This window comes from Stegodyphus dumicola, chromosome 8 (genome assembly GCF_044657685.1).
Source record: "Stegodyphus dumicola isolate Sdum_Otavi_A_Nest chromosome 8, ASM4465768v1".
NCBI classification, from domain to species: domain Eukaryota; kingdom Metazoa; phylum Arthropoda; class Arachnida; order Araneae; family Eresidae; genus Stegodyphus; species Stegodyphus dumicola.
Genome location: NC_140775.1, coordinates 54375966 through 54387248, shown reverse-complemented (window position 1 = coordinate 54387248; position 11283 = coordinate 54375966).

The window sequence follows — 11283 nt, the reverse complement described above, 5'->3', positions numbered from 1 at the left end:
TTCTTAAGCAGATGTATAAACAGTTTTAAAAAAAAAGGAAGGAAAAAAATTACACATTTAGTTACTTTGTATTCATTTGCAGATGTATAGATATTATGATTATAATGTATTTAATATAAAAATACATAACAATAAACTCAATCAAAAGTCAAGAAGGAACCTTATTTCAATTGATTTTAGGTATATCTTATTTCAAAATTATCCAAGTTTAAAAATAAAAAAAAATATAAAAGAATTTTTTGCAGCACTTTTTGCAGTTTAGTGACAGATAAGATATAAATTACTGAGTGAAATTAAAAACACGGAGCTCAAATACGTGATTTATCAGAAGCACATATACATTCAACGATGTCAGTGAAAATATTTTAGATTTCAATTTAAGGCCTAATATGTTCCAATTTAATGATTAGAATGAATCTTGAATGAATAATTATAGATTTATAAAGACCTCTTTTGTTTGCCAATATAAGATTCTTTTTTATGGATTTCACTGAAAGATAAAAAAATACTTCTTGCGTTAAAGTGGTTAGAACGTTTACTCTTATAATGAAACCAGCGTTATTTGACAGATAGTTTTCATTAATCTTAACTTTTCACAGTAGAAAGAATTAATTTGTTTTTCATCATTTTAAACAAAACCTTTATTAAAAAGATTTTCAGATTGTCTGAACTGCCGTCACAGAATCATGATAATTAATCTTTATTAACCCAAAGAGGCAATTTGCCCAGAAGGGCTATTAATTTATTTTCGGCATTTCGAGTTTGCTCACTATAAAAGTCTGAATCACTTTTCAAATTGTTGCCACCACATATATTTAAAGATGCATTATATTTAAAGGCCCTGCATTATATTTATACATTATATTATACATTAACACTGCATTATATTTAAAGAAATTAAATAATGAAGAATCTGCATGAGTGTATGTATCTTTCTCGCATTGCGAAAAAACAACGGTAGCTAGAGGCATCAGATTTTGAATGCCGTTGTCCTGCACTCGAATGTGGGTATCTGGAAAGCCAAATTTGGAATTTGGAATTTGTTTTATTATCTACTAGCCGCTATGCTGCCAGCCTTCGTCTGGCTTTTAAATGTACCGGGAAAATGCCTAAACGGAACACCAAACATTAAATTTAAAAACGGCACAAAATTTTCTTCTGCAGAACAAATTTATCAAAAATAAAGAAATTAATTAATTTAATTTAAAAAATCTGAAAAGTTTTAGATTTTAAATTACGTCCAAAGGGGCGCTTTTTTAACGTTTTGTGTGTTACCTTTATTTATTAAATATCATGTTCTTTGCACTTAAAATTCAGTTCAACAGCAATGTCGCGAAATAATTTCATAATGAGCATATCTTTAGAATTTCCTATACACAGTTCCGAGAGCTGGAGATAAAAAGATTTTTTCCCTGTAGAGTGTTGCCATTGCTCGCGTTTAAATCGCTGAGATTGTTAATAAAAAATTCGTTAAAGTTTTACAAAATACGAAATCGGTAATAAAACAAATTCCAAATTTCAAATTTGGGCTTTCAGATGCCCATGAAAGAAGAGAAATTTTTCTATTTCTAAAACTTTTTATGTTCAGCGTTCAGTTTGTTTAGTTTATTTGGATACGATAATGAGCTCGAGGGCTATATCTGCCTAAGAAAATAGATGTCTTCATAGAAACTGACTAGTATTCACGTTACACGTGGGAAAAGCCAACCATGCAGCCAATCTGATCCTCCGGAATTGAACCCGTATAAAACTATCAGTATTTAACGGTTTTAATCACTTAGCCACTGATTTATGTTCAAACAACGGTGATTGTTTATCAAATAAATTAATAAATTCTTTGTGTGTAATAAAGCAATATTTTAATAGAGAATGTAATTATAAAGGAAATACTTTATTTTTGTTCAGTATAATTGAACGATTAAATATAGAACATATATAAATAATATATAAATATAAAAAACAAATCTGAAAGGTTTCATATTTTAAATTACGTCCAAAGTGGCTTTTTTTAATGTTTTGTGTGTTACCTTTATTTATTAAATATCATGTTCTTTGCACTTAAACCATAAAATTCAATTCAACAGCAATGTCACAAAATAATTTCATAATGAGCATATCTTTAGAATTTCCGATACACAGTTCGACGCGCTGGAGATAAAACATTTTTCCCCGTAGAGTGTTACCATTGCTCGCGTTTAAATCGCTGAGATTGTTAATCAAAAATTCGTTAAAGTTTTAAAAAATAAGAAATCGTCCATAAAACAAATTCCAAATTTCAAATTTGGGCTTTCAGATGCCCATATTAGCAGTAGTATTACGCCATTCAAAATTGGATGGCTCAAACGAAAACAATAGTCCTTCAGGGATAAATAAATAAAAAACAAAAAAGCACAAATTCCAATAAAAATGTATTACATATATAAATTACTATGAAGTAAGCAATAATTCTTAATACAAATATTAATTATCCCAATAAATAAATTAATCAACTTCCCGTTGCCTTCTATCGACAAAGGTCCAGTTTCCAAGAGAAACATTACATTTAAAAACTGCACAGAATTATCGCCCTCATTCTTCTGAGTGCCAACAGTGCTGATATCAGTAACAATGGCAACAGTGATATATCAGCAACAATGGCTACGGGCTATTGTTGCTGATATATTGAGAGATAATTATCGATTTGATGCAATTTCATCAAAAAACTTAAAATGAAAAAATATGATTGGAATTTTGAAACAATTGCTTGGAGGTGCACTGACTCTTGTCTAGATGAACCCTATATACCAAATTTCATGGCTTATGCGCAGCACAAACGAAAGGCACACTCACACACACACACACAGACTCTTCTTTTCATATTTTGTAAAACTGGCGAAGAGAAAAACATTTTCATCTTCAGTGCGCGAGACTGTGAGTTCTAAAGATATGCTTTTTTTAAATATTTTGTGACATTGTTGTTAAATTAAATTTCATGGTTTAAGTGCGAAAAATATGATAAAGGTAATACACAAAATGTTAAATAATGTCCCCTTGGACGTAATATGAAATCTGAAAGTCTTTAGATTCTTTTAATTGTATTTTTTGTTTAATTAAAACTGAAAATCAGATACAAACACTTTCAGATTAATTAGTGATTCATCACAGTATCAAAAGTGTAAGGATATAATAAAGAACCCCCTATATATAATTCATTATTTTTTTGGGATTATCGTATATAAAGCAGAATGTGCATTTTTAATATTGTGCTGACACTGAAAGGGGAATTTTTCGAATAGGATGGGGATTTTATGTTTGCTATCTCTGAGTTTGCTTCTTGCTGCGTTTCCGTAAAGCAGGCATATTAATGTCATCAAAGAATAATAAGTGATCATTTTTTAAATATCGTTTGAAAAAGTAATCACATGTTATTTTTAAAGTTTTTTTAAGTTTATTTAAAGCAAATTTGTAAATTAAAGAGCTTTAATCTTTTGTTTTATCCTTCCAAATGGTGATTTCAGCTTATGTCTTTTTCGTCTGAATTCTCCGTGCTTAACATTTTTTCATACTGAAGCACATATGTTTGCTATTTATAAGGCCCTAAACATAATACAAAATGCCTTTTAATTTAGAACTATAAAATTAAAAATAAAGCTTAAGGTAACCGCACGATTATTTACAAATTAGGCGGATTTTCGACATTAGGATAAATATGTTACTGTATTAGATAAATCAAATTTATAATTGCTTAATAATAATTTTCATTAATTACTAGTAATTTTAATTCTTAATTTAAAATTGCTTAACATGTCATCAAGGTAAGAATCAGTAAGACGACTACTATATAAGCACATTTTATTTTAGAACAGTCTGATTCACAGAGTGCAAAAAACATGAGAAACCTTTGTTCACACTTTTGTCAGTAATGAATTTTTTACATAATAAATAAAATTTAACATACTACACTTCTTCACACTTATTTCCTTAATTTATATGGTTTTTGAGTTTGAGGAATTCAAGAAATAGTGTTGTTTAATTCCATTTGTAATAATTGCTCTTTCAGCATGCCGGAGAATTTCTATCAATAACAGATAATTCTTAAATTTCTAAGTTTTCAGATTCTGCTTTCAAATCCTTTGGCTAAGGCAGCTTAAATAATTTGAACTTGTCGTACAGCTTGTTTGGACATGTTTAAATAGACAAAAGGTTTGTTTAGCTTGTGTAATGGTTAGAAAATTATGCAGTATTTGCTTTTGCATTTCCTCCTAATAAATACTTAGTTTCTCTTCAAAAACAAATAATTTGCATGCCATCTGCGAAATAATTTTATTTTCTTCTGGTAAGCTACGACTGATATTGTTAAGTTTTCCTGTGTCATAAAAAGGGCTAAAAGACTTTGTCACACATTTAATTTTGGTATAAACTATACCATTACTTTGTAAAAATAATTTTTTTTTTCGTAAGGAAAAATATCCATCTAGAACTTTTCCTCTGCTTAATCACTTCACAGAAGCAATCAAATAAATATTGCTATAATTATTGTTAAATTTTTCTAAAACATTTTTGAATTTCCTGTGGCTCATTTCTTATGAAAGAACTATCATCTATCAAATTGTATTTATTGCTGTTTTCACTATGATGTCTAATTCAGACAGACATATACTTCTACGTTTTCTTAATCAATAATTTAGTTAAATGTTAACAGATTTGTTAAATCACATTTTTGTTTAAGCGTGAAAATAAATTCGAAATAAAATCCCTTCAACTAACCGTACATAGGCACCGCCTACTCCATCGAAGATCTTGGATCCAGCTGGGAAGATGGTAAGGTCTGCTCCTTGTGTATGTTGATGGTGCCGATTGCTTTTGAATCTCGGCAGGGGTGCTCAATCCCATAAACCCTGCATACGCGAGCATTGGGTTAATAGGGTATTCATACAGTATTGGGCTGAATATTACATTATAGAAACTGGCATCCTGTCTTAGCTGTATGGTCTTAGCTGTAGGTGACCTCCTGTTCCGCTCGAATATATAGTGGAATCAGTGCTGCGAGGACTATAGCGACGTTTGTGATTGTTGCCCTGTATACCTTGCACAGGTTTAGGGTAAATGCGAGTTGGACTACAAGCAGTTGTTTTTGTTTTGACCCGTCATTGACGGAGCCCAGATGGCAGCTGCATGAAGGGCGATCTCAGTAATAGTGGTGTAGAGAATTCAGAGAATGTGTGATTTTGCACGTCCTGTAATCGACGAGTCTTCCGTGCTATGGTTTCAATTTTATTCAAGTAGTATAAGTCAAGGACACATGTCCAGTCTTTTGTTTGATATAAAACTCAGGCATTTTAATTCTAGGACGATCTTGATGTTCTTCTCCTCAAGCTTCATGCACGGCTTTTGTATGGGATGTTTTGTGTATTAGTATGCGGTTTAGGGATTATCAGGGCCATTGATTTCTCTGCAGGTTATGAAACAGTGCTGTAAAGTGACTACAGAAATTGGTGTTCCTTAGTTCCAATTCATCCTTAGTGCGCCCTTTGACGATGAACGTCGCGTTGTCTGCATATGCAATTAGGTGTACGTTGTTTGGCTTGCTGGTTGTTAAAATATAATTAAAAGTGATGTTTCAAAGTATAGGCTTCGCATGCATGCTCTAGCGGCAGCCTCGTTGTTATTACTTTGGTCGTTATACCTAGTTTGCCGGCTGTGTTTAAAGTCGGTCCTTAAAGTAATTGACGAATAACGTCTTTTGGACATTGAGCTGTTTTGAGGATTTGCTTGTTGACAGGCAACAAGAGCGTATCGAAGGCGCTTTTGAAATCCGTTAAAAGGAAGACTGTGTGGAGCTTGTTGAATTTGATGTGGCGGCTTATCTCTCCCAGAACTTTTGGAGTGGAGAGTTTTAATTAAAAACCATTTTGTAATGGACTGATAAAGTTGTTGCTTAGTTGCGACAGGCAATGTAGTCTGCGACATTCTGTTCCTTTGTTTTAGTGAAAACATATCAACATATTTTACTAGTATTATACGCATTTATTTTACTAGTATTATATATATATTGACTGCTACACTAGGTTGAGAGAAAGTCTCCGTCAGGTCACGAGCGCTGCTATACTATGGGCCAATTGTTTCTGATAGTAAGTGTTTAGAACGTCTAGAAAAACGCATTTTGAGACATTCATTCAGTTGAAAATCTTACCTCAATAATTCCCCCCGGGGATCGACGTAGAGAACTCTGCGCAGCTACTGGCTAGGATCTGTACCTAGGCAGTCTCGGCCACGGGGGTATGAAATTTATGAACTTGGCGGTTCCCGATGGTCCATGGGGTAGGTTTATACTTGCTCTTCATGGGCCGGGTGGTGTAAGTCCCTTCCACCAGGGTATTGGTAGCCAAATAGCAAACTAGGCCATTGAGAGTCTGGTCCCTGCTGTCCTTGGTATTCCATGTAAAAGCCTAAGGAGAGGGGCATCCCGTGTAGTGCTGGCAGGTAGCCAAATTAACGGCCAGTCATCGCTCCAAGTTGTCATCGCCCACCCCACCGTGGTCTCGGTCCAGCCGGGACGGTGGTCTTGACTGGTCCGTGTTTAGTGGCGGGTTTGCTGTTCGTTGAGCGTTCAGCGGTTGGAGCCAAAAATGGTTGGTGTCTCGGGGATGTGGGACCCTGGGCCCAGCAGGTGTGTTTAAAGTCATCTTGAGTGGCTGTCTCTGGTTTGATACCAGACCCCGAATGTGATTAATTTCACGGGAGGCGGTATAGACCACAGTTACAGTTACCTCAATAACGGAGTATCTAAGAAAGCATGTGAGATTCGAAAATTATTTGTGCTTTTCCAAATATTTTTTCTGTGGTGAAAAATTATTAATATTTATATTTCTGTATGTTAAAATTGTTTTAGTGTTTCAATTTCTAAAAGAAAAATGGAAGAGTTTTCTGTTAAGTGAATCACATAGTAGTGTAAAAGAAACCTGTTACGAGTTATAAAAATTCAAATAAAAGCTGTGAGGAATAGCCGAGACTTTGCAGAAAGATAATTATGAATATAATTATATCGTCAGATTCTGATTTGAATGCTAATAAATGCAGTGATAATAAATATAGATGCTACTAATAATATTTTACAAGCATTGGTTGTTTAGGAAGAAAGAAAAATTTATACCAGAGAAAAGCATAATTCAGTTTAGTGAATGGAATAAATTTAGCTGCCGGCAAAAATCAGTTTTGATTCTTTCTTTCACCATTCAATAATCATTTCTTTACCCTGTAAGTAATCAAAAAAGCGTCCCCAAGTACGGATGACGAATAAAACGATGACTGATCAGAATTTTGATTCAACATATTAAAATTGCCTATTATAATATGAGGTAAGGAGAATCTCTTTGCGTTAAGAGAGTTGAGGACTTTAATGGCATCGGCAATGGTGTCTGTAGGTGATGAATAAATGGAAGTAATCATTGCCGTAAAGGTGCTGAATTCCAAAAGGATGGTAGTACGATCTCTTTTTATAATGATGTTAACAGTGAACCAATCTGGGTTCCCTGTTGACATCATCACAGAAAGAGGCTGAAATGACTGCCCGAGGAGCTTGCTCGTTTCTGGTGTTAGTGGTTAGTATAATTCTTTAAGAGAGAGAATATCTTGCAGTTAGTGGTTAGTATAATCTTTTCAGTATGGCTCTTTGAATGACAAATAAATCTGCATCTTGTTGAATAGCATATATAACGGCTTGGGTGTTTTCAAAGATCATTAAATTATCATCTTTAAAGGTTTTTGTGTGTGTTTTGATTGTTTTGTTTTGTGTGGGTGTGGCTATATGTGGGTGGGGCTAAATTTTAAAACATATTTTAATTACCATACCTTTGCGTTTTGTAACAAATATTTTCAAATATATGATAAAGTAGAAAACGAAATTACTAGGAAATAAATTTTTAAGTTCGTAGCAGAGTTGGATATTCTAATAATTTTAAATATTAGTTATGTTCTAAAATATTCTGTTTTCAAATGTTAGATTAAAGAGATGCTGTTTTCATTAGTGTATATATATCAGTTTTTCATTCGTAATTCGATTTGAGTGTTTGCAATCTATTCTCGATAGTATTGTACAAATACACTGGTGTGCAAAAATTAAGGACGATGTCGAAAAATTAGCATATCAGCTGAACGAAGAGGCAGAGCGAACAGAAAGACCAATCAGGTGATTAAGTAAGGTGATGTACGATAGCAAATGCGCAGATATGCCGGTAGACGTAATGGGGGGAGTGTCTGAGTAGTATAAAGCATGTCGGTGTAAGATCAGTATTTCTTGTCGGTGTAAGATTAGTATTGTCGGTGTAAGATCAGTATTTCTAGCACGCCGTATAACAGTTAAAATCACACCGAGTTGCTGCCTCAGCGAGAAATGGCGAATAATCAGTCTGTTAGACGACATATGGATGCTTTTACCCGAGGTCGATTCATTGGGAAGTTGGAGGAAGGCCGCAGTGTGGCTGCAGAGTTCGGAATTGCTCACAGTATCGTTTCACGACTTTGGAGACAATTTCAAACTACAGGAACAACTATCCGGGGGTTTAGTAATGGTCGTCCACGAGGAACCACACCCCCAGATGACCGGTATATTGCCTTACAGGCCAGAAGAAACAGGCGGCAGACAGCGAGAGAAATCGCTAGACACACGACACAGGCGACTAGACGACCGATATCGCGTTTTACCATGGCCAGAAGACTGCACGGTGGTGGGTGGTGGTCTGTTTGCACGACGCCTTGTACGGTGTGTACCTCTAACGCTTGCCCATCGGAAAAGGCGTTCTCTGTGGTGCCGGGAACACCGGAATTGGAGAGACAATGAATGAGGACGAGAACTCTTTACAGATGAGAGCAGATTCAGTCTGAGTAGCGATTCTCATCGCATACTCATCTGGAGAGAGCGGGGAAGCCGCAATCATCTCTCGAACATCATTGAAAGGGACTATGGAGGTGGCGGTGTTCTCGTTTGGGGAGGCATCATGCTTGGTAGTCGTACAGACCTTCAGTACAGACCTTCAGTACAGATCTTCGACGCAGGTTCAGTCAACGAGACCCGTTATTGTAACGAGATTCTTCTTCCCATATGTGCGTCTTTTTAGAGGCGCTATGGGTCCGCAGTTCCTTTTCATGGACGACAATGCACCATGTCATCGCACAGTAGCTGCCGAACAGCTCTTAGAGAGTGAGGATATTGAACGTATGGATTGGCCGACACGATCTCCGGATCTCAATCCCATCGAGCATGTATGGGATTTTCTAGGCAGACGCTTGGCAGCTCGTACCTCACCAGTAACAATTCCGGAGCTTCGATTGGCGCTGCAAGACGAATGGGCAGCAATGCCTCAACAACTCATTGACACCCTCATTCTCAGCATGGGCAGACGCTGTGAAACCTGCCTAGCAGTCAGAGGAGATCATACCCCCTATTACAGACCGGATGTTTCTTGCTGGACACCCATCACAGGGATGTTTCGGCCTTCAGTCGCATTGCGCTCCATGCTACTTTTTCAATAAAGCTTCTTTTTATCCCTCTGATTTCTCTTTTAGTAAGTGTTGCTTACATTACTCATGTCCCTACGTATTGGGGATCTTACGGTATTAAATGTGTTGATTTGGAAAGCTTTTGTACAAAGTTATATTGAAAAAACCGTCTCGTCCTTAATTTTTGCACACCAGTGTATACAGCTGATTGCATTTTTTCAAAAATGATATATTACACGCATTAAAAGAAACGTTTTGCAATATGATTGCCTCTCAAATTAAAGCAACACAAAAAGGATGAACCTCTGTGCAGCGTTTTAAGAATAATATATCATAAAATGCCAGATGTATCTTTTAACCTAGAAATTTATTTTAAATGCAAGTTACTATTTATATATATAGTAATCAAATGTCTTTTCACATCAAAGATTTAAAGCTTTTAAGAAAGAAAACTATATAACCGTATTCTTATACTATACTTATAGATACCGTGGAGAACTCTTAAATAGCGACCAGCTAGAAAAGATGGCGCTACCAGCTTCCTTCCTCTGGTCCGTTAGGGAAGAAAATTTGTGACTGGCCCTCCACAATTCAGCCATCAGTAAAGCACCACACTGATCTAACCACTTGTTACTAATGTGTATATATTGTATAACTAATATATTTTCTAATCAAGTTAAAATAATAGATACAAAAGTATTAATAAATATGTATATATTAAAATAACGGATGCAAAATATTATCTTTAACCCCTGAATTAAGATACGTCTCTACAGAATGAAAATTTTATAATCTGAACTAAGTTAAAACATGATAATGCAAACAACTGTTAATGTGAAAGATTAAACGTTCATTGGATCATCAAATGAAACTAACAAAACGCGGGCTTGCGTATTTCTCTTTGGAATATAGAGTGCTTTAAATTGCGTAGATATTTTTCAACCGTGCGCAATAATTTTAAAAGTAAAACTTATTGAAAAACTACGAGTTGCAGTGCTTAAGGCTGCTCATTTAGTTTAAAAACAAAGCTGTCTTTTTTGGAGTTTTCGAAATACGATACTGTTACAAACGTATTGATGTACTCATAAATAATCGACAAAATAGATATTTGGCTGTAAGCTGTTACACATATATAAGCAAAATAAATCTATGCAGTGTATCAATTCGTTACTGATGCACTTTACCAATCTGCTGTTCATATATATTAGTTCTATAATGAATTTACAATGGAGATACCTGTTCGAACAGAACTCGAAAAAACGTCTAATATGCTAATATACACTGTCTTGAAAAATGTGCACATTGTATACATTTCAAGAGCATGGCTTTTCTTCTTTAATTTTCTTAATTTTAATTTTTAATTAATGTAGTAGCTGGTTCATTTATATTGGCGGTTCTATATTGCTGCCGCGCTTACCTGTTGCAGGATGCTGTCTATTTATGTAATCGATTGCAGATCCCAAGAGCTATTTCACTGAAGTTCTGGATACGTCTGAGTGTCTATATACTGCAGGAGATGTTATTTGCCCATACATTTTTGCTTTCAGATGACGGAATGTGGAGATGACAATAATTTGTTTCTGGTCAATGACGGAACTGCGCACTGTTCCAAAAGCTGAAATGAAATCAGTGGTTTATGTATGAGTCGTACTCCGTCATGAATTACATCTGCTCAGAAGTACCATTACGTAATTTATCTCTGTTTTTGGAAAGGCAATTGTATAATCTCCTGTTAGTGTCAGCGTTGGGAACTTTGCAACTGTTCCATTTAAAAACCAAGTGGTCGACTTCGGGTATGACATGTAC